General features: G+C 40.2%; 1 protein-coding gene across 7 annotated transcripts in view; it reads right to left on the bottom strand.

The window, feature by feature from the left end:
• The window catches only part of KCNQ5 (potassium voltage-gated channel subfamily Q member 5), a 504,374-nt gene that overhangs the window by 35,472 nt on the left and 448,506 nt on the right, over positions 1-20,396 (bottom strand). The window lies entirely within an intron of this gene.

The following is a 20,396-nucleotide window of genomic DNA, read 5'->3' as shown; positions in this document are numbered from 1 at the left end:
GACACTTGTAGGTGCTTCCCAGGACGACAGGAAATACATCATAAAAGGCAGAAAAAGAAATTCCTTACAAACTAGTGCCTTGGGAACAAGGTTTCATCACCTTTTTTGCTCAACCTTGGGGCCTCAGGTTTCTGAATTCCAGCCACTGTTTTCTATCCCTCAGCCACCTGACACCCTGCTCTTCAGGCTGTGACTCTGTTCTCTTTGAACTGTTTTTCCATCCAAGAAGCTTGCATGTTCAGAGACCAAAATAAATCAAATTGTCAAAACTGAGCAGAAAACATTTGTTTTGTCTGCGGAGGAATGGTAATGTCCTGCCGTTTGGGTCATTAGGAGGAATTATAAAGGAAACAGCTGACAGTTTTGGTCACAAAGACAGAAAAATGTTACTACCTGATATAGCTAAATTACAATGTAAAAGAAAATACCTGATTAGGAAAAAATAGAAACATAAGGAAAAGCTTAATATTTATAAAATATAAAAAGCTTATTTGAACGGATCACAATTCAAAATATAAATGTAAAAATAAATCAGTCAGGGAAGACCACCAGTAGCAAAAAAAAGAAAAAAATGATAGAAAACTTTTCAACCTAACTAGAAATTAAAAAAAAATTAAAATAATTTGAAAGTATGGACTTACATCTATTTAATAGCAAAAGAATAATAATTAATACTAACCAAACTGCGGTGAATCTGGTACACTGTGACCTTTGCTAGTGACAATCTAAGTCAGAACAAAGGTTTTTTTTTTTTTTGCTTTTTGGGACCACACCCAAGGCATATGGAGGTTCCCAGGCTAGGGGTCGAATCAAAGCTACAGCTGCTGGCCTACACCACAGCCACAGCAAAGCAGGATCTGAGCCGCATCTGTGACCTACACCACAGCTCATGGCAACACCAGATCCTTAACCCACTGAGAAAGGCCAGGGATCGAACCTGCAACCTCGTGGTTCCTAGTTGGGTTTGTTTCCACTGCGTCACAACAGGAACTCCAGAATGAAGTTTTATGGTAAGAAAAAAAATTAAAAAAATTAAAAATCAGCAATCTTTTACTTTTATACTAGGGGAGTTATCTTTGGAAAATAATTTCAAAAAGAAAACAAAGATAGTTTTGGTTTTTTTTTTTTAATTTATTTTTGTCTTTTTTTTTTTTTTTTTTTTTTTGTTATTTCTTTGGGCCGCTCCTGTGGCATATGGAGGTTCCCAGGCTAGGGGTCGAATCGGAGCTGTAGCCACTGGCCTACACCAGAGCCATAGCAACTCGGGATCCGAGCCGTGTCTGCAACCTACACCACAGCTCACGGCAACGCCGGATCGTTAACCCACTGAGCAAGGGCAGGGACCGAACCCTCAACCTCATGGTTCCTAGTCGGATTCGTTAACCACTGCGCCACGACAGGAACTCCCAAAGATAGTTTAATGCAATAATGTTTATTGCATTATTGCCTATTGTAGAGAGAAGAGAGTTATATAAGTTTTCAATGTCCCAAAGTAGGAAACTCTAAATTATAGTATTTGATCATGATGGTGTACTGCATAGCTGTGAAAAAATTATGAATAGTATATAAGAGTATGAAAGTATTTTTAAGTGTTCAGTAAAATTAAAATAGGCTAATTAACCATGTACAATGATGTACATAAAAAGAAAACTAGGAGTTCCCGTTGTGGCTCAGTGGTAATGAATCTGACTAGTATCCATGAGGATGTGGGTTTGATCCCTGGCTTTGCTCAGTGGGTTAAGGATCTGGCATTACTGTGAGGTGTAGTGTAGGTTGCAGACACGGCTCAGAGCTGGCGTTGCTGTGGTTGTGGTGTAGCCTGGCAGCTGCAGCTCCAATTCAACCCTTGCTTGGGAACTTCCATACACTGCAGATGTGGCCCTAAAAAAAAGCAAAAAAAAAAAAAAAAAAAAAGGAAAACCAGTTAGAAGTGAGTATGTAAAAATGAAATTAGGAGTTCCTGCTGTGTTTTTGGGTTAAGGATCCAATGCTGTCTCTGCAGTGGTTTGGGTTGCAGCTGAGGCATGGGTTTGAACCTCGGCCTGGGAACTTCCATATGCTGCTGGTGTGGCCAAAAAAAAAAAAAAAAAAGAAAAAAAAGAAATAAAGAAAAGAAATCAGCAGTATTAGGGAATGTGATTATAGATATTTTAGATTACTTTTAAAATTCCTTAAGAAATATAAAGTTTTTTTTCCATCACAAAAATAATATATACCTTTTGAAATAGAGTATTTGAAAAAACAGGAAAACAATTAGAATGAAGAAAAAAAAGACTTCCCAAGTTCCAGAACTTAAACTACCACTGTCATATGTTTCTTATGGTAAAAATGTGACAGCTATAAATTCATTTATACCTTTTGAAATAGAGTATTTGAAAAAACAGGAAAACAATTAGAATGAAGAAAAAAAAGACTTCCCAAGTTCCAGAACTTAAACTACCACTGTCATATGTTTCTTATGGTAAAAATGTGACAGCTATAAATTCACAATACATTTTAGAAATTTAAATTAAGCGTGTAATGATTCTATTCCTCTATGATGTAAGGAACACACATTAAAAAGGGGACTATTAATGGTGGTGATAACTAATTTATTACATCCTGTTATGAATTATAATTTATTTTCCAAGGGTTCCTTACTTCTGCTGCTGCTTGTTTTTCAATTACCTTTCCCCCACTATCATTTCCTGGCACCTTAAATATCATCCTAAATTTAGAGTCTCCACTTTAGCCATGTGCTAGTTCAAAGGCAACTTCTTTAATCCAGCTAGAGTTTAGAATAACTGCTTAGGCCCTGATGTTGCAGCACAATTTTATTTCGCTATTCCTTGGCTGGGGACTTTTTTTCTGTTCTGTGATAGTTGCTGCTAAGTCACCAAGAGACATATTGGGTCCTTTAGACACTAATAAGAAACCCAGAAAAATGTTCCAGATTATATACATATATTTTTTTTTGGCTGCGCCCATGGCATGTGAAAGTTCTCTGGCCAGGGATTGAACCCTTGCCACAGCAGCGACAACACTGGATCCCTTTTAGGCCACCAGGGAACTCCTAGATAATATCTTTTTTGTTTGAGACTTTTGTCTTAAATAATTTTTAACTTTTTTTCCCTCTCATTATGACAGTAATACATGCTCTCTAGAAACTTTGAAAATTTGAATTTTAAATTAAATCATAAAGAATGAGAAAAATTTGTGGTTCAGGTAAATCCTATTAAATTTTGGGCTATTCCCTTCCAGTATCTTTTTCTCTGCATGAACTGATGTTTAATGTCAAAGTCAATTTCTCAACATAGATCAGATATTGAACACCTCTGGTTGCCCAGTGAGGGAACTTTATTTTGAGAGCTCAAAAGCCATTATTCAGCCTCATCTTATTCTATGTCTTCTTTATCTCATGCTCATGCTCCAGCTACGCCAGACTAGGCATAGTTTCCCAAGATGCTGTCTATAATAAGGTGCGTTATTACCTTTGGATAGTTTCCCAAGGGCTATTCTCTGCACACCCCATCCACTCTCCTTTCCTTTTCGGGGGTAGGGGGAGGGCTGGTAATCTGTCATGCTGAATTTGCAGCAGACGGATTATTACATGCCTAGAGTATCACAAAAGCAAGGAGCAGCCCCCCACAAAGAAAAGAGCATCAGAATATTTAGAACAAATCATTTACCCTTCAGTGGACTCTAACTTTTGCGCCATTCTGAAAACTAGAATTTCATTTTGCAGTTTAACAATTTCTGTTTATTTCGAGTCATCCAAAGCAAAGAAGATGAGGTATGGAGGGCAGCAGGACAGAGTTTAGAGCCTAAGATCCAGTTTTCCAATCACAAACTTTTCAAGAGTCTACGATCCCCAAGATTGAGGCAGCCCTGTCCTCCCGTACTGGGAACATGTATGTCTTATATTTGTTGTGCACAAGCCCCTTTCCTTGCTAGACGGTCAGCTCTGTGAAGGCAAGGTCCTTGTCTTGTGTCCATCTACCCTGTGCCTTCTTATCCATGGACCTACTGCCCCTAGAAAACTGATGGTACAAAGACAATCCTCAATGCACGTTTATTTCATGAACGTTGATGAATTTCTTCCTGGTACCACTACAGCCCTCCCTTTGACTTCCATAAAGTCTGGACGTAGGATTTTAAAAATAAATGAATTCTGCAGTTAGGAGATGGCCCTGCACTGTGATCTTATACACTTGGTGAATCAGCTCCTGGAAGGTAAGTGAAGAGTGTTTTCACAGAAGAGGTTGTCACCCGAGAGGTCTCAATGGGCTCCCGTTTCTCAGCTCTGTGTTCAGTGGTGGCTGAATGCCTTGGGTGCTTTGTGGCATGAAGTGGGCCCTTCACTGTATTCATGAAAGGTGTCACTCATTTCAGTCCTTGTGTGTGAGATGGGTTTACAAACATGAGCTGTAAGTTAAAATGCTGTACTGCCAGATTGGAAATGTTGTGTTCATTTTACAGATGAAGAAGCTGCAGCTCAGTGTGAAAAACAGCGTGAGTGGGGCCCTTTAAAATAGAACTGGAGCACCCATTCCAGAGGAACTGCCTTACATGTCCTATTTTCTGAACCTGTGAACTGGGCCAAACTGCCAGCAATTCTAAGAAGTCAGCAAGAATGAGAAAACCCTGTTGTAAGGACTGATAAAAATGAACATTTACCTTGTGACCACCTTGCCTGACTAATCAGTGAAGTTTAAATCTAGCTTTGCTTGTCAGCACCAGCAAACTCTTCTTAAAAACAACCTATCTCATCTTCCTCTTTTTTTCTTTTCATTAATAACACTGATTCCCTCTCCTATAAATGGGAATTAAAAAAAAAGATACACATGAACTAATTTACAAAACAGACTCACAGACACAGAAAACAAACGTATGGTTACCAGAGGGGAAAGGGGGTGAGAAGGATAAATTAGAAGCTTGGATTAGCAGATACAAACTATTATGTATAAAATAGATAAACCACAAGGGACTAGCACAGGGAACTATACTCAAGATCTTGTAAAAACTTATAATGGAAAACAATTGAAAAAAAATATGTATAACTGAATCACTTTGCTGTAAACCCGAAACTAACACAACACTGTAAATCAACTATACTTCAATTTTCTAAAAAAAGAGAAAAAACCAAGGCCATGGCTCTCAGTGAGCAACTCTCCAATGGCGCTCCGTTTTTTTTCCAGAGTAAAAAGCCCAAGTCTTCATAAGGCCTGCAAGGGCCTAGGTGCCTGCCCCACCCCTCTTCTGGTCTGACCTCATTTCCCATCACTCTCCCCTCCTTCTTTTTTCTCTAGGTCCCCTTGAAGGAACCAGGCACCTGTCTCCCTCCAGGGAATGCTCCTTTCTAGATAGCTGTGAGGCTCCTTAGCTGTTGAGCTCTCTGCTTAGTATGGATTCTCCAGGAGAACCATCTGGACCACCTTACCCAAGGCTACACACTGAACTCCATCCACCATCCATTCTCCTTAGTCACCTTTTCTTTCTTCCACATCGCTTGTCACTTTTCAACATACTCAACAATTTACTATTTTGTCCTCATTACTTATTCATCTTCCTACTAGAATATAAGCTCCATAATGCCCAATGTCTTGTTCTCTAAGGTAGCTCGAGCACCTGGAATCATGTGCCTGGAACAGGGTAAGCAAGCTAATATTTATTGAGGAAGCCAGTCAAGGTGAGTGATACTCCTCCACGCTATCTGATCACAACATATAACTCATTTACTAACCTCTGGATTTTGGCTTTACTGTTTTCTCTTTTAGCAGTTTTTTTTTTTTTTTTTAAACCTTGGGATCCTACCGTGAAAAAATTCCATTTTTGCTCATAATGTTTACTTTTTATAGGATTTATTTTAAAATAGGATTTCCCTCCAGTGGTCCATGAAAACATTTAAGTGGCAAAATAAGCTTAAAGCAAAAGCATGAATAACTTCTGTAGTACAACTCAAGAAATATGTGTTGAATAAATACTGTACACTACACTTTTATTTTCAGGTTGAAATGCAACCTGTGCGTCCACTTTATATTTTTAAAATTTTTTATTCTTTTAGGGCCGCACCTGTAGCATACGGAAGTTCTCAGGCTAGGGGTCGAATCAGAGCTACAGCTGCCGGCCTATGCCATAGCCACAGCCATGCAGGATCTGAGCCGTGTCTGCGACCCACACCACAGCTCATGGCAATGCCAGATCCTTAGCCCACTGATCGAAGCCAGGGATCAAACCTGTGTCCTCATGGATACTAGTCAGGTTTGTTACCACTGAGCCACAACAGGAAGTCCTGTGTGTCCACTTTAAAGTCTTGAGTCTATGGAGTTTCCATTGGGGCGCAGTAGAAACAAATCCAACTAAGAACCATGAGGTTGTGGGTTCAATCCCTGGCCTCGCCCAGTGGGTTAAGGATCTGGTATTGCCATGAGCTGTGGTGTAGGTCGGCAGCTGTAGCTCTGATTTGACCCCTAGCCTGGGAACCTCCATATGCCTTGGGTGCAGCCCTAGAAAAAAAAAAAAAAAAGAAAAAAAATAATAAATTCTTGATTCTGTAAGTTTACAATTAATAAATAATAGAATTTTAATATCAGTAACACAAGCGTGAGGGAGCTCTCTCTAGCTAGCCATATCATCCATATTAATAAAATAAAGAAGGCCAACCGGACTTATTTTTTTCTTCAGGAACAATGTGACATTAACGGAAATGTAAATATATTACAGTGAGGTACAGTGTAACTTCACATGTCACTTTTGGATCCTCACTCCCCTGTGTTTTTCCAAATGTGACCTTTAACCTAGTACTTTATAGTGTTAGTTCTTCAGGGACAAATTGTGAAATTTCAGTCATGTGACCATTGTTTGTTCTGAATCTTAGGAGATTTGGAGTGAACAGCCTAAAAGTGAGCTCTTTTAAGAATTAGGAAATCATTTCATTGAATTCTTTTTTGTTGTTATAATGCCTCGGATTTTATTATTACTATTTTTTCTTTTTTGGTCACCCTGTGCCATATGGAGTCCCTGGGTCAGGGATCATATTCCAGCTCAAGTTACGACCTATGCCTCAGCTATGGCAATGCTGGGTCCTTAACCCACTCGGCTGGGCTGGGGATCAAACCTGCGTCCCAGTGCTCCAGAAATGATGCTAATCCCATTTTGCCATAACAGGTACTTCTCATCAAACTCTGATAGAAATAAAATATAAAATATAATTATATAAGGGAATTTTCGATCCATCTATGAACATATTCTCATTAAATTTTTTTTCTAGGCAGTAGCATTAAAATTACAGTACTAGGAAAAAATTCTGAAAAATAAAAATTTTGTTGGAGTTCCCACTGTGGTACAAGGGGATTGGCATGGTCTTGGGGGTGCTGGGACACAAGTTTGATCCTGGGCTCGGCAGAGTGGGTTAAGGATCCAGTGTTGCCACAGCTGTGGCTTAAGCTGAAACTGCGGCTTGGATCTGAACCCCGGCTGGGGAACTCCATGTGCTGTGGGGTGGACAAAAAAGAAAACAAATTTTGTTTTTACTGGAAAAGAGTCCCAGTATTCATATCTGGGACATATATTTGTTTCAAAATAACATATCCTCTTGTGGTTTTAAAGTAATGTACTAGTTAAAGAAATAATTTTAATATTTTGAACAGATATTGTGTTTTCTTGTGTATTTCTACCAAAGCAGTTGCATCTTATATAGCAAATGTTATGTTAGCACACCTGAAGATTACAGATTGATAAAGATTGAATAACTTAGCTGTGCTCACTCTTTATTTTATTTTTTGGTGTTACAGCATTCTCTATTTGGAGTGGAAAACTGGGGACACAAAATAAAGTCCTAGTACCTGCAACAGAAATGAAGAGGAACATTCAAATACACTATCAGAGGACATGCAGCTTACTTTTCCCCCCCTAAAAAGTTAGATGTAGATTATCCTGTGATTACCACATTCTGAAAAAATGGCTCTATATATCATGAAAACTTCCTCAGCTCCTTTAAAGATTCTCATAGTAAAGAGAAAATACAATTAGTCTTTGACTGTATTTGACTACTTTGTTGTTGGCATGGCCCAGCATCAGCTTCTACATCTGTTTGATTTTCATACACAATAAGAAATACATTTGATTTTATGACCCAGCGTGCACACCCACACATGCACGCGTACACACACACACACACACAAGTTCCCTTCTGGGTTAAGACCATAGAATGAATACACACATTTCAGAGTTCCCATCGTGGCTCAGGGGAAACGAATCTGACTAGCATCCATGAGGATGCAGGTTTGATCCCTGGCCTTGTCCAGTGGGTTAAGGAACTGATGTTGCCATGAGCTCTGGTGTTAGTCGCAGATGTGGCTTGGATTCCGAGGTTTCTGTGGTTGTGGCATGGGCCAGCAGCTACAGCTCCGATTTGACCCCTAGCCTGGGAACCTCCATATGCCTTGGGTACAGCCCTAAAAAGACCAAAGACAAAAAAAAAAAAAAAAAAAAAAAAAAAGAATGAACATGCACATTTAATTTTTTTTTTTTTTTTTTTTTTTTTTTTTTTTTTTTTTGGCCATGCCCACAGCATATGGAAGTTTCTGGAACAGGGACTGAACCCAAGCCACAACAGCAACCCAAACTGCTGCACTGACAACGTCAGATCCTTAACCTGCTGCACCTCAAGAGAACTCCTCATACACATCTAATCTTGATCCCTCTGAAAAACTCACTAAAACTATAGTGATGATACTTTTACAAAAGACATAAACCCATAAAAGAACAGAAGAGGAGAGGAGGCAGCAACAACATAATTTTGAAAGTAGGGAAGCAGGTGCACAGGTTAGGCAGCTGACTGGCTGATACCAGAGAGAAAACTCTATGCCAAGACTGAGAAAAGCCGAGAAACAACACTTGTGATAAGTCAGGAATTGGCAGCATTCAGCACCTGTGGGGATAACAAAGATGAGGAAGACTGGGTGCCATCTGCCCAGTCTTGGGTGTAACTCCTCTCTTCTTCCAGTAGGTGACTGACTAGAGGGCTTCGGAAGAGGGGTCATCAGGCTTGTGTATTATACCAAAAACCAGGGTGTCAAGTGACCAAGTACAGCCTGAATGCTGAGAGCCCTCGGGCACCCATCACCATCATAACAAATGCAGGAGGACCATTTCAAGGTGGGAGTTTGGAGAAGTACTCTCTAGGGGATCCGATCAGACCAAGAAAAAGAGCTGAAGGTACTGACCCCAGAAATTCCCCAGGAAATGGCTGACCCAGATCAACCTATAGTGAAGGTCAAAGTTGATCAGCTTCAAACCAATACTCGGAAGCTCCAGTCACCCTTGTTTTCCACACTTCACTATGAGGAGACATCAAGGTTTACTAAGTATCTAAGGAAATCTTCCCATACAAAGAGATCAATGTCAACTAGAAATAAAGGAAAAGAAAGCTTGGTCTTAAAGCAAGATACTGTATCTATGAAACAAAATAGGAAGCTAAACGAGAGGGACATGGTAAACAACAACAACAAAGAACCTTCAAAATGATAGGTTTAGATGATAAGGTTGGCTGAAACTCCTAGAAAACAGAACAAAAAGACAGAGAGGTGGAAAATGGAAGAGGGAAGAAGAAAGTCGGAGGGCCAGCCCACAAGTCCTGCCGCTAATGCATTTCCATGTGAGACAAAGAGAAAATGAAGAGAGGCGATCATTTAAACAAAACAAAACATTCTAGAACAGAAGGCCATTTGAGACCAGTTTGAAATGATCCCTTGAGTATCAACTACAGTAGATAAAACAGTGAAATGTCCTTTTCTGTCTTCAGTGAGATGTCTGTTTCTTCCTTTTGTCTGTTTTCTAATTCCAGGAATATGGAGTTCCTGGGCTAGGGATCAGATCTAATTTGCAGTAGAGATTTAAGCCGCAGCTGCAAAACCCGATGTGCCAGGCCAGGGATTGAACCTGTGTCCCAACACTCCCAAGACACCGCTGATCCTGTTGCACCACAGCAGGAATGCCTACTGCTGAGTCTTGTCTTCTTTATATATTCTAGAAACTACTCTATGTTGGAACGTGGTTTGCAAATATTTTCATTCAGACGGCAACTTGTCTTTCCATCTTCTTAATAAGGTAGTTTGCAGAGCAAATGTTTTAAATTTTCATAAAGTTCACTTTGTCAGTTTCCTTTTACGGACTGTATTTCTGGTGCCAAGTCTAAGAACTTTTTGCTTAGCTCTGGATCCTGAAGATTTTCTCTTATTTTTTTTTCTAAAAGTTTTATAGTTTTAAGTTTTATGTTTAGGTCCATGATTCATTTTGCATCAATCTTTATTATTTAACTTTTAAGACGAGGCAAATGTATTATGTTAATAAAATGAAAATTCTTTGAAAAAAAATCTAAAAGGCTTATGAAATAATATTGGCTCTTACTACTTATGACATTCTATTTTCTATTCTGTCCTACCCCCTCCCATCCTATCCCATATCTTCCTATCTCATCTTGTTCCATTTCATTAAGAAATTACCAATCATAACTCATTACTTTGATTTCATGACACTATACCGTAGATTGAAAAGTATAGTAGATGCATTTTTCTGCCTGGTGTGCACCCTCAGTTTTACTTTCTTTTCATTATTTCTTCTTTTCTAACTTCTCCATCAGCAGTTCCATCTCAGATGTTTTAAGAAAAAATCACCTACTTCTCTTTGGCACAAAAGATAAAAACTCTTTTTTCCTAAGAGGTTTCTTACCTGCTCCCTTTTCATGTGCCTTCCTGCCAGGTGGCACACAGAAATGTGCGCCGTCTGCAACTTATGTGAATTAAGAGTCCTACGTATAAGGGAGGGCACAGGGCGGTTCAGCACAAGCTAAAATATTTGAAGCCTGGGCAAATGAGAGATACTCTTGTCACTTTCCCTTTAAAGTTCTGTAACTTTTTACAGTCACTTCGAAATAGAACACCATGTCCCTAACCTTCACAAAACTACATTCTTGGTAACTCCCTAAAATATGATGTATCTCAACTTTCAGTACAAACTTAGCACACGGCTGATTATTCCAAGGCAGGTAAAACAGACACAGTGCCTGCCGACCACAGGAAACTGTGCTGTTGAGAAATTCAATCAAAATGGTAATCCAAGTGTGTTTACCTACTATACTAACCAGCGCTCCTGCAATTAGGAAAATTTGAATTTTATTGTGTTTCTTCTCAAGTTTGCTAATTAGCAACATTCAGGAATACTAATGCACAGTAATGAGGGATCTATTTTGTAAGATACTACTGTACTTGAGCATTTTCTCTGAAGATCAAAGATCCCACTTACACTGATTGAGTAGATAATTCATGCATTATCAGCAAGTTAAATTATGTTAATTATGATATGAATTTCTCTAAGTTCTCTATTAGGGACTGTCAATTAACCTTACTTACTAGCTAGCAGAATGCTGGCAAAATTTCATGGAGTAGTTCTTGACACTTAATTAAAAGGAGTCTTTCTGTTTTGAGTGATGCAATGAAGCACTGGAGAGTTTTCAAAAACAATCAATAGGGTTCCTCTTGCTAAAATTGCTGATCACATTGTAACAGTGCCTAGTAGCTGCCTATAAAGTGAAGGGGAAAAAGTACTTTAAAAAATTCTTCTTTTTAATTGTGTAGGTTACTATATTCACCACCTTTATTCAAACGGGAACACTGGAGTATTTTTTTATACTTCTTTTAAGATGACTGCAACTCTAAGGTAATATAAGAGTTTCATATCTTCTTAAAAATCACTCAAATATCCAGGTTTACTGAATTTCTCAGCATTCAGTGATTTGGCAACAAATACTTTTAATAATGTTATACTCTCATTGTGTGGGGCTTTTCATAATCCTAAAGCAATTTCTATCACTAAGATGCAATGAATTAATTTCTGAATAACTAAATAGTAAATCATTTATTTGCTCACTATTAATTATTCATTCACAATAAATTTTTTTTTTTTTTTTTTTTTGTCTTTTTGCTATTTCTTTGGGCCGCTTCCGCGGCATATGGAGATTCCCAGGCTAGGGGTCGAATCGGAGCTGTAGCCACTGGCCTATGCCAGAGCCACAGCAACGCGGGATCCGAGCTGCGTCTGTAACCTACACCACAGCTCACGGCAATGCCAGATCGTTAACCCACTGAGCAAGGGCAGGGACCGAACCTGCAACCTCATGGTTCCTAGTCGGATTTGTTAACCACTGTGCCACGAAGGGAACTCCCAAAAACAAATATTTTCTAAACAACTATTATGTGCCATGTACTGTGCAGTTATGGAGTAAATTAATGCCTCTCTTCTGGAACACATGAATTATTTTTATCATCTTTAATAAAGGCACTGATCCATTATTAAAAAAATAGTCTGATATATAATAAGGATGACTTCATTCTTAATGCGATTATATAAGTTATTTAATAGGAAGACTCCAAAAACATACTCTAAGGAATAAAGAAATAAAGTTTGTGTGAACGTATAACTTGTAAACTTCCATGTACCATTGAGAGAAATTGTGACCAAGTACTGGAAGAAAGATGAAAACATGCAAATTAATCAAGCCCGGGACTTTAACTCATTATAATTAATGTAGAAATTAGCATTAACGAATTAACAAGTAATAACAATACAGCCAATGTACTGAGTACCCACTCTGTGTGGGGCATTGTACAAGAATATCACACATTATATCTCGCTAGTACACAAACAATCCTATTAGGGAGACCTTATTCCTGATACTTTAAAGAGAGAGAGAATGAACTAAAGTACAGGGAAGTTAAGTTACTAGCCTCATCTCACTCAACTTCATGGGGGAAGTAAGATTTGAAAAAAGTTCCCTTTTATTCCAGAACTATGTTCTTAACCACTCTGTTGGATTAATTTAATTCTTATGAATTTTTTAAACTCATTATACTCAATTGAAAACAAAGACATAAAACAACAAGGTCCTGTAGAGCACAGGGAACTATATTCAATATCCTATCATAAATCATAATGGAAAATATGAAAAAGAAAAATATATATTTGAATCATTATGCTGTAAGCAGAAATTAACACAACATTGTATATCAACTATACTTCAATAAAATAAATTAACAAAAAACTCTGGAAGTAAGGTCAAATATGCATTTTTTATATCACACACATACATACACATACACATAAGAAAGAACTCACAGCTTCGTGAAAATATTTTTTCTCATATACACACACACATACAGCCATCGTTAGTTAGTATTCTTTTGCAGTTCCACCAGTAAGTCATCTCAATGTTTGCAATAATAACAAGGCAAATTCATAGTCTATTAGGACCGACTTTATTAAAACGAATGTTCCGGAAACCCTAGCAAAGTCAAGTGATCATAAGAAAGCAAAGGCCTACCACATGCAGATAACTGAGACAGTTGCGGGTCTGTGTCTTGTGGCATCATCTCAGATGACCTCCTCGCACAGTAAAATATCTGAACTAAGTCAAATTAGTAGAGACCGATGGACGGCTATTGCCTTTCTATACAGAGATAGAGAGCACTTCAGTTTAAGGGAGAAACATTCTGAATCAAGGGCAGAGTGACTTAAAAGAACTTGCTTAATCTTATCTCCAAAAAGATGAGCTCAATCAGTCATTGTTTACAGTGGCACAACAAACTGTGGAATTACAAATCTGCATTATTCATTAACCAAATCTGTTGGGGAATTCAAAATTGACCTGGTAAACTATTCCCCAACTTTCAATTCTTATTAGGCTAGCAGTGATACTGCCAGGAAACGCCAGTGTGTCAATCTGGATACCATTTGGATGAGCTTGGCCAAGTTTACGTGCGGCTTTCAAAAAATAATGGGAATTACTGATGTGTTACCCTGACTCTTGAAGGGATGGGAAAGAATATTTGCAGTGTCTATAATGACTAGTGGGGGCCTGGCATGAGCAGATTTATCATATTAATTGAAACAGAAGATAACAAATCATTGAACTAACACTAAACTTACGGCTGATTTATTCCAAATTTCATTCATTCATTCATTAGCGATATGACTTAAGTGAAAGAAACCTGCTTCACAGCATGGTAGAATATAAAGAGCTCTGGATTTATACCTAAGTGCAATTTCAAACCCCAGCTCCTGTGTTTAAACTGAGCTACGTGGGCAAGTTATTTACATTTTCTGGGTCTCAATTTTCTTATCTGCAAAACGGCTGTGTGGGTGTTGAATGAACCAACAGATGGAAAATGCCTAGTCAACGCCTGGCACACATTAGGTGCTAACAATGCTGTCTTCCTTCCTTTTCCTTCTTAAGCTCTGGAAGTGAAGGAAACTACAGGGAGGAATATAAAATGAATCAGACATCGACACTGTGTTTCTAGAACCAGTAAGATGTGGCACATAATAAGATGAACATGCTATAAGTGATTGGGGTGGTGGGTGGCAACACTGGCCACCATTCTTGCTGCTTCTCACCTGAAGTGCTGGAGCCTCTTCCCAAACTTCACATTAGGGGCTGTTCTGCTGATTTGCTTCAACCGACAGAACGCAGTGGATGTTACTCTGTGGACGTCTGAGCCTAAACCTCAACAGACCTTGCAGGTTCCGCTCTTATTCTTGTAATGGGGAGAAACAAACCTGACTCCATATTAGATCTGTTTATTTTGTTTTAACCTTTGTGTTCTATTGTTTTGGTTTAGTTCAGAATGTATAGCCTGAAATAGACAGGAGAGCCCATTCTCAAAGCTCTGACCTTTAAGGGTCTAACACATTTCCATTCAAATAAAAAGCTGCAGAATAGAGAATAACATTTGTCTTGTTAGATGTTTATAGGAACATGGAGACCTGATCTATATGTGCACAGCTGCAAAAATAAAGGATTCTTACACCAAGAAGTTTGCAACAACCAACCACCCTCTCACCTTGCCTTTAAATATGCTTTGCTGAAATTCCTTAGGGAGTCTGGGGTTCTTAGGGGCACGAGCCACCTGTCTCCTTACATGGCTCTGCAATAAACCTTCTCTGCTCCAAACTTGGATGTTTCGGTATTGTCTGGCCTCACTGTATATTGGGAACTTGCTTTGGTAACATTCTCTCAGGAACCCACCACCACGAGGCGAATTGGCACAAACTGCTGGAGGCTGGGGGACAGCACGGAGTGGAGATGGGTCAGCCAGCTGAGGCCTCCGGAGGCCACCCAGCAGCTGATCATAAGTATATGGGTGAGTTCAGCTGTGGCCAGAAGAAGTGCCCAACAAAAGTGCAGGCTGGAAAATGGTTACTGTTTTAAACAACTAAATCTGGGGGAGGGGACAGCTTTGCCTGAACAGATAAGTGATACAAATGCAAGATGATGTGAGGTCATGACATCTTTCAACAAAACACAAAATCATGGGAACACAGGTTCAAAACAATTTGGGGAAAGATTAGTCACTGGCTCTGACAGAATGATGTGGTATACCAATTGCTACTGCATAAGATTAATGAAAGATGCAAATCTCTCACCAGGGGGAATTAAGGGTTTCATGTGCAAATGAATCTTTGTGATCGGAGGTACAGAGATTAATTTTCCCCAGGCAATATTCTTCTGAGTTTTCTATATTTTCAGGGTTTAGAAACTATTGTTATGCATTGTACATGGCAACAGAGGAAAAAGATGGCAAGAGAAGAAAAGCTGGGAAAAACTAGACGCTGAAAGTAAAATAAAAGGAATGTAGAACAATGTGAGTTTCATTCTACAGAGAACAGAAAGCAAAGCTGGATAACCTGTCTTTTTCTGAGGTCAGCCACCGACTGCAGAGAAAGGATCCTGGGCTCTCTCTAACCTGTTTTCCCTTTTCCTTCCTGCCTTCCTCCGTCCTTTCTTTCTTTCCTTCCTTTCTTTCTTCTTTTTCTTTCTTCCCTCCCTTTTTTCTTTCCCTCCCTCCCTTCCTTCCTTCCCTCCTTCCTTCATCTTTCTTTCTTCTCTCCCTTTTTTCTTTCCCTCCCTTCCTTCCCTCCTTCCTTTCCTTCTTCCGTGTACAGCACTCCATGAGAGCAATTAAATATAATTTAAAAATTGTGTCATATTGGTTTCTTTTTATGGAGCAGACAACTAAGTGTGCCTTTGAAGGAAATTGTTTGAAATAAATGAATGAAAGGTCACCATGCATCTGAAAAGTGCTTCCCTTATATATAAGCTAAATTCTGTGATTTGTGTCATGGCTAACTCTGAGCTCACTGTATACAAATTTTAGAGGCCACCCACAGGTTGTTTCTGAGGAGGGTGAAGGTGGCAGGTGAAGAAGATGCCTTTCCACTCAGATCCCATCAATACTGTAACTGGAGATGGGGCTGGTGGTAAAATTTACAGACAAATGGATCACGGCTGCTCACTTTGTCCCCTGTAGTGCAAAATGCTGGCCCTGGGCAGTACCCTTAATACTAATTGACTAGAATGGAAATCCACTGGTTGAAAGCTTCGCCCGTTCTGCGAATGCTCTGCTATGGAGCACACACGCCCTCTGGATGATGGGTAGGCATGCTTGCCACACTTCTCAGGAAAATGCAGATGACAGTGGCAAGGGACAAGAGTGTGACAGCATTCCTCAGCCAACACTTCCCTCTCTCTTCTACTTTTCAGGGAGGATGAAAGCTGGTGGGTAAGGAAGAGCCAGAAGAGCAGCTACAGAAACCTGTGTTTATTAGGAAATTTCTTTGGGGTTGCCTGGCTTGATCTCCTAAGGGCCTGGAGGTCCCTGAGTGTTGAGGACCTGAGTGTAGCAGAGAGGCTTCCAAGGACAGACTCTATTCCCTTGGTGTGGGGTCTCTCATCTCTGGACCATCATGACACCGAGCTAGAAGCTGGTATTCAAACTTACCAAGTTACCAAGAACATCTCTCCAATCTCCTGAAGCAGCTACAGAAGGGCTGCATGTAAAAGAGTGACCTCTGAGGGAGAGGTTATAACACTTTGCTTTTGCTCCTGACTGGCTGCTTTCCTGCTTCCTCATTTTCTTTTCTTTTCTGTCACACTAACCAAATGGTCCAATATTACTTTTAAAAGACGGCACCAAGAGTGGAATATAACATTCTCTAATAACATATATGGGAAAATAATCTGAAGAAGGATAGATATATGTATATGTATAATTTTGCTGTGCATCCAAAACTAATACAATACTGTTAATCAGCTCTACTCCAATATAAAATAAAAATTTTAAATAAGGGAATGATACCCACTTAAAGAGAATGGAATATAATAGTCTAGCTGCAATGCGACCAAGGTTGATCCAGGACGTGATTTTTTAAAACAAATATAATACATAGGATACCGGACATGAAATGGTTAGACTGGAGGTCATGAACCCAAATGCCTTTAGAAGGAGGCAGGTAATGCTTGGAAGAGATGGGGAGCTGGTGGTTGGGGTACCTGGAAAGACAACAGGGAGTGGTAGAAATCTGTTACCTAAAAGAGATGCCCAAGGCACCTGCAGTGGGTGCTGCTAAGATGGTCCCCAGTGATCCCACAGCCTGGTACTTGACCCCCTGTACAGTCCCCTGATGCACTGTCCAAGGGGCAGTTTGTGTGGCCCCCAACAGATGGAGGAAGTAATGAGAAGTTAGGTTATAAATACGGCAGCTTCTGTCTTGGGTACTCTCTGCCAGCTGCATATTATGAGGATACTGAGGCCACAATGGAGTGGCTGATGGGGGCGTGGAAATGAGGCTGGCAGCAAATGCTTGAGTGAGCTTGTAAACAGATCCTTCCCTAGTTGAGCCTTGAGATGATGCTGTGCTCTGCCACAGCGGAACTGCAACCCCATGAGAGGCTCTAAGCCAGAATCACCCTGCCAAGCCACTGCCAGATTCCTAACCTCAGGATTATAAGCGTCTATTATTTTAAACCAGTAAGTTTGGGACAAATTGTGATGTAACAATAGATAACTAATACAGCACTCTAATTCATGTCACGGCATCAACAGACAGACACACACACACACACACACTGCTGTGCTGGTGAAACAAAATTCAGAGTTCCAATTTATATAACTCTTGTTTCTCCATAAAACCTGGATCTGTACAAGGCAGAAAGACATGGCTTAAGGCTGTACTCAGAGGTCATTTGGCAGCTTAGATTCTGCTGGAAGTGAGGAGGTAAAATCTACTCACAATTCATATCTTAAGCAGGGAGCAATTTTTTCCACCAATAGGAACCAAATATAATTTTGCCTATCACTGTAGGGTGATAACACATACTGTGGAAGAACCTAGAGAAATCTGGACAGAAATCCTGTTTTATAATACTGAGTACTTAGATTAGCACAGAAAGCCATGGGGATCTCTGGTCCAATCAAAATGGAAATATATTTCCCCAGAATTAAAAACCAGGAATAGGCATTTCACAAAAAGTATTGGAAAAAGCAACCTTTATCAGAAATACAATAAATACGCAATCTCTTAACTATAACCAGAGTCTATAACCAGAGATTGAAAGGTCTCTTCTCCCTAAACCCCCAGTAGAAGTAAGAACTCTGGAATATGGAAGCGGATCTCCGGGGACAGGAAGAGTGCAGGACACACAGGAGAGGACCAAATATGCCTTTGACTCTGGCTGAATAAACGAGGAACTTGAGCAACTCAAGGGAGAAGGAACCTATGGACCAGAAGTGAGGCAGTTTCTCCAGGTAACTGTGTTCACCTTTGACTGGGTGAAGAACTGAAAGTGTGTTTCAGAATCCTACTAACCTCTCTGCAGGCTTTTGCACAGAATTATGCTAACACTCAAGATGGGTACAGAATGAACTGTGGACTGTTAACTTCCAGAGTTTAGACCCATTATTCCCAAGAAATCCTTTTATTCTATCATGAAAGAAAACCCTCAGGTTTTGTTCCAAGTGGAGCTCCCAGGAGTGTGCACAGCCCTCAGCCAGGAAGCCCCGCCAGGAACATGTACCTACGGGTTCATCTGAAGCCCTACGGATACCGATTTAACAAGAATTAATTCTGTCAACACGATGCAGAGTCATGATCAGGTAATTTCACAAAGTGCCAAGAAGTATCGTATAGTGTGGAAAATAATAAAGTGTGGCTGCAGCTGGGCCATCCATGTGGAAAGTCAGGAAAAATAATAAGTGCAGTGCTGTGCTGGGCATTTTGTGACAACACCAAAAATGTCCAACTGGGAAGACTGAGAAAAACACAAGGGAAGAAGATGCCATGGGAAAGCAGTGTAGAAGAGAATCAGTATCAAATGAAAGGCCCATGTGTAGAGATTGGTCAAATAAAAAATGTTGACAGCGTGTGACTGATGCTATTCGGAAGAAAGTTATCCCATGGTGGGCACAGGGGTTGGTCAGTTGAGGCAAGTTGTCTGAACCATTGCACTAAAGTGCTTCCTTTTTGCAATGTCCCCATTGAGCTTATACTGATGATTTTAAACAAGAGTTTTAGGAGAAGGTCAAGAAGGGGGGAGGGGATGGATTACCATCTCCAAGAGGAGTTGAGGGTTCCACCATCTCAGGCTGTGCCTTTCTTTCTTTCTTGTCTTTTTCGGGTCACACCCACAACAACCTGGATGGACTAGGAGCTGAATTGGACCTACAGCTGCCAGCCTGCACAACCCCAAAAACACCAGATCTGAGCTGTGTCTGTGACCTATACCGCAGCTCGTGGCAATGCCAGATACTTAATCCATTGATGAGGCCAGGGATTGAACCTGCACCTTCATGGATACTAGTCAGGTTCATTACTGCTGAGATATGGTCGGAACTCCTCAGGCTGTGCATTTCTACTCATGCTAATTTTAGGTTGGTTGTCATTTACCTGAAGGGGAGGAAGAGTCCTGGGCAAGCAGCTTTAGGGGCTGATGAGGAAGCGGTGAGGAGGGTGGCTGCCCAGTTTTCGCTTGGCAATGCTGCTGATAGGAAACACACAATCTGGGCTGACTGTTTGGGAGGATGGATCACATCATCTAAATTCAAATTTTTCTCTAGGTTTTCCTTTACCCACTTTATCCTTGATTTGAAATACAAGGAGTTAGGCCAGTCTGTGCTCAATGCCTCATGGAGATTATGTGACGGAAGAAAGGAGGAAAAAATGATTTTTCTTTTTTTTGTGGTCTTTTTAGGGCCGCACGTGTGGCATATGGAAGTTCCCAGGCTAGGGGTTGAATAGGAGCTACAGCTGCTGGCCTACACCACAGCCACAGCAAAACAGTATCCGAGTCACACCTTCCACCTACACTGCCTCTCACAGCAATGCTGGATCCTTGACCCACTGAGAGAGGCCAGGGATCCAACCCACATCCTTTCTCAGGATACTAGTCAGATTCATTTCTGCTGCACCACAATGGGAACTCTCCCGCAAATCCTTTCAAATCTATCCAGTTACACCTCCTGCCTTGCCCCTTGACCTCCGAGCTGCAGAAGGTCTGAACCCAGATCCAGGTGCTGGAGACTGAC

Source organism: Sus scrofa, chromosome 1 (assembly GCF_000003025.6).
Source record: "Sus scrofa isolate TJ Tabasco breed Duroc chromosome 1, Sscrofa11.1, whole genome shotgun sequence".
In the NCBI taxonomy this organism is placed as follows: Eukaryota; Metazoa; Chordata; class Mammalia; order Artiodactyla; family Suidae; genus Sus; species Sus scrofa.
The sequence above is the reverse complement of the archived record's forward strand: the minus strand, read 5'-3'. Positions and strand labels throughout refer to the sequence as shown.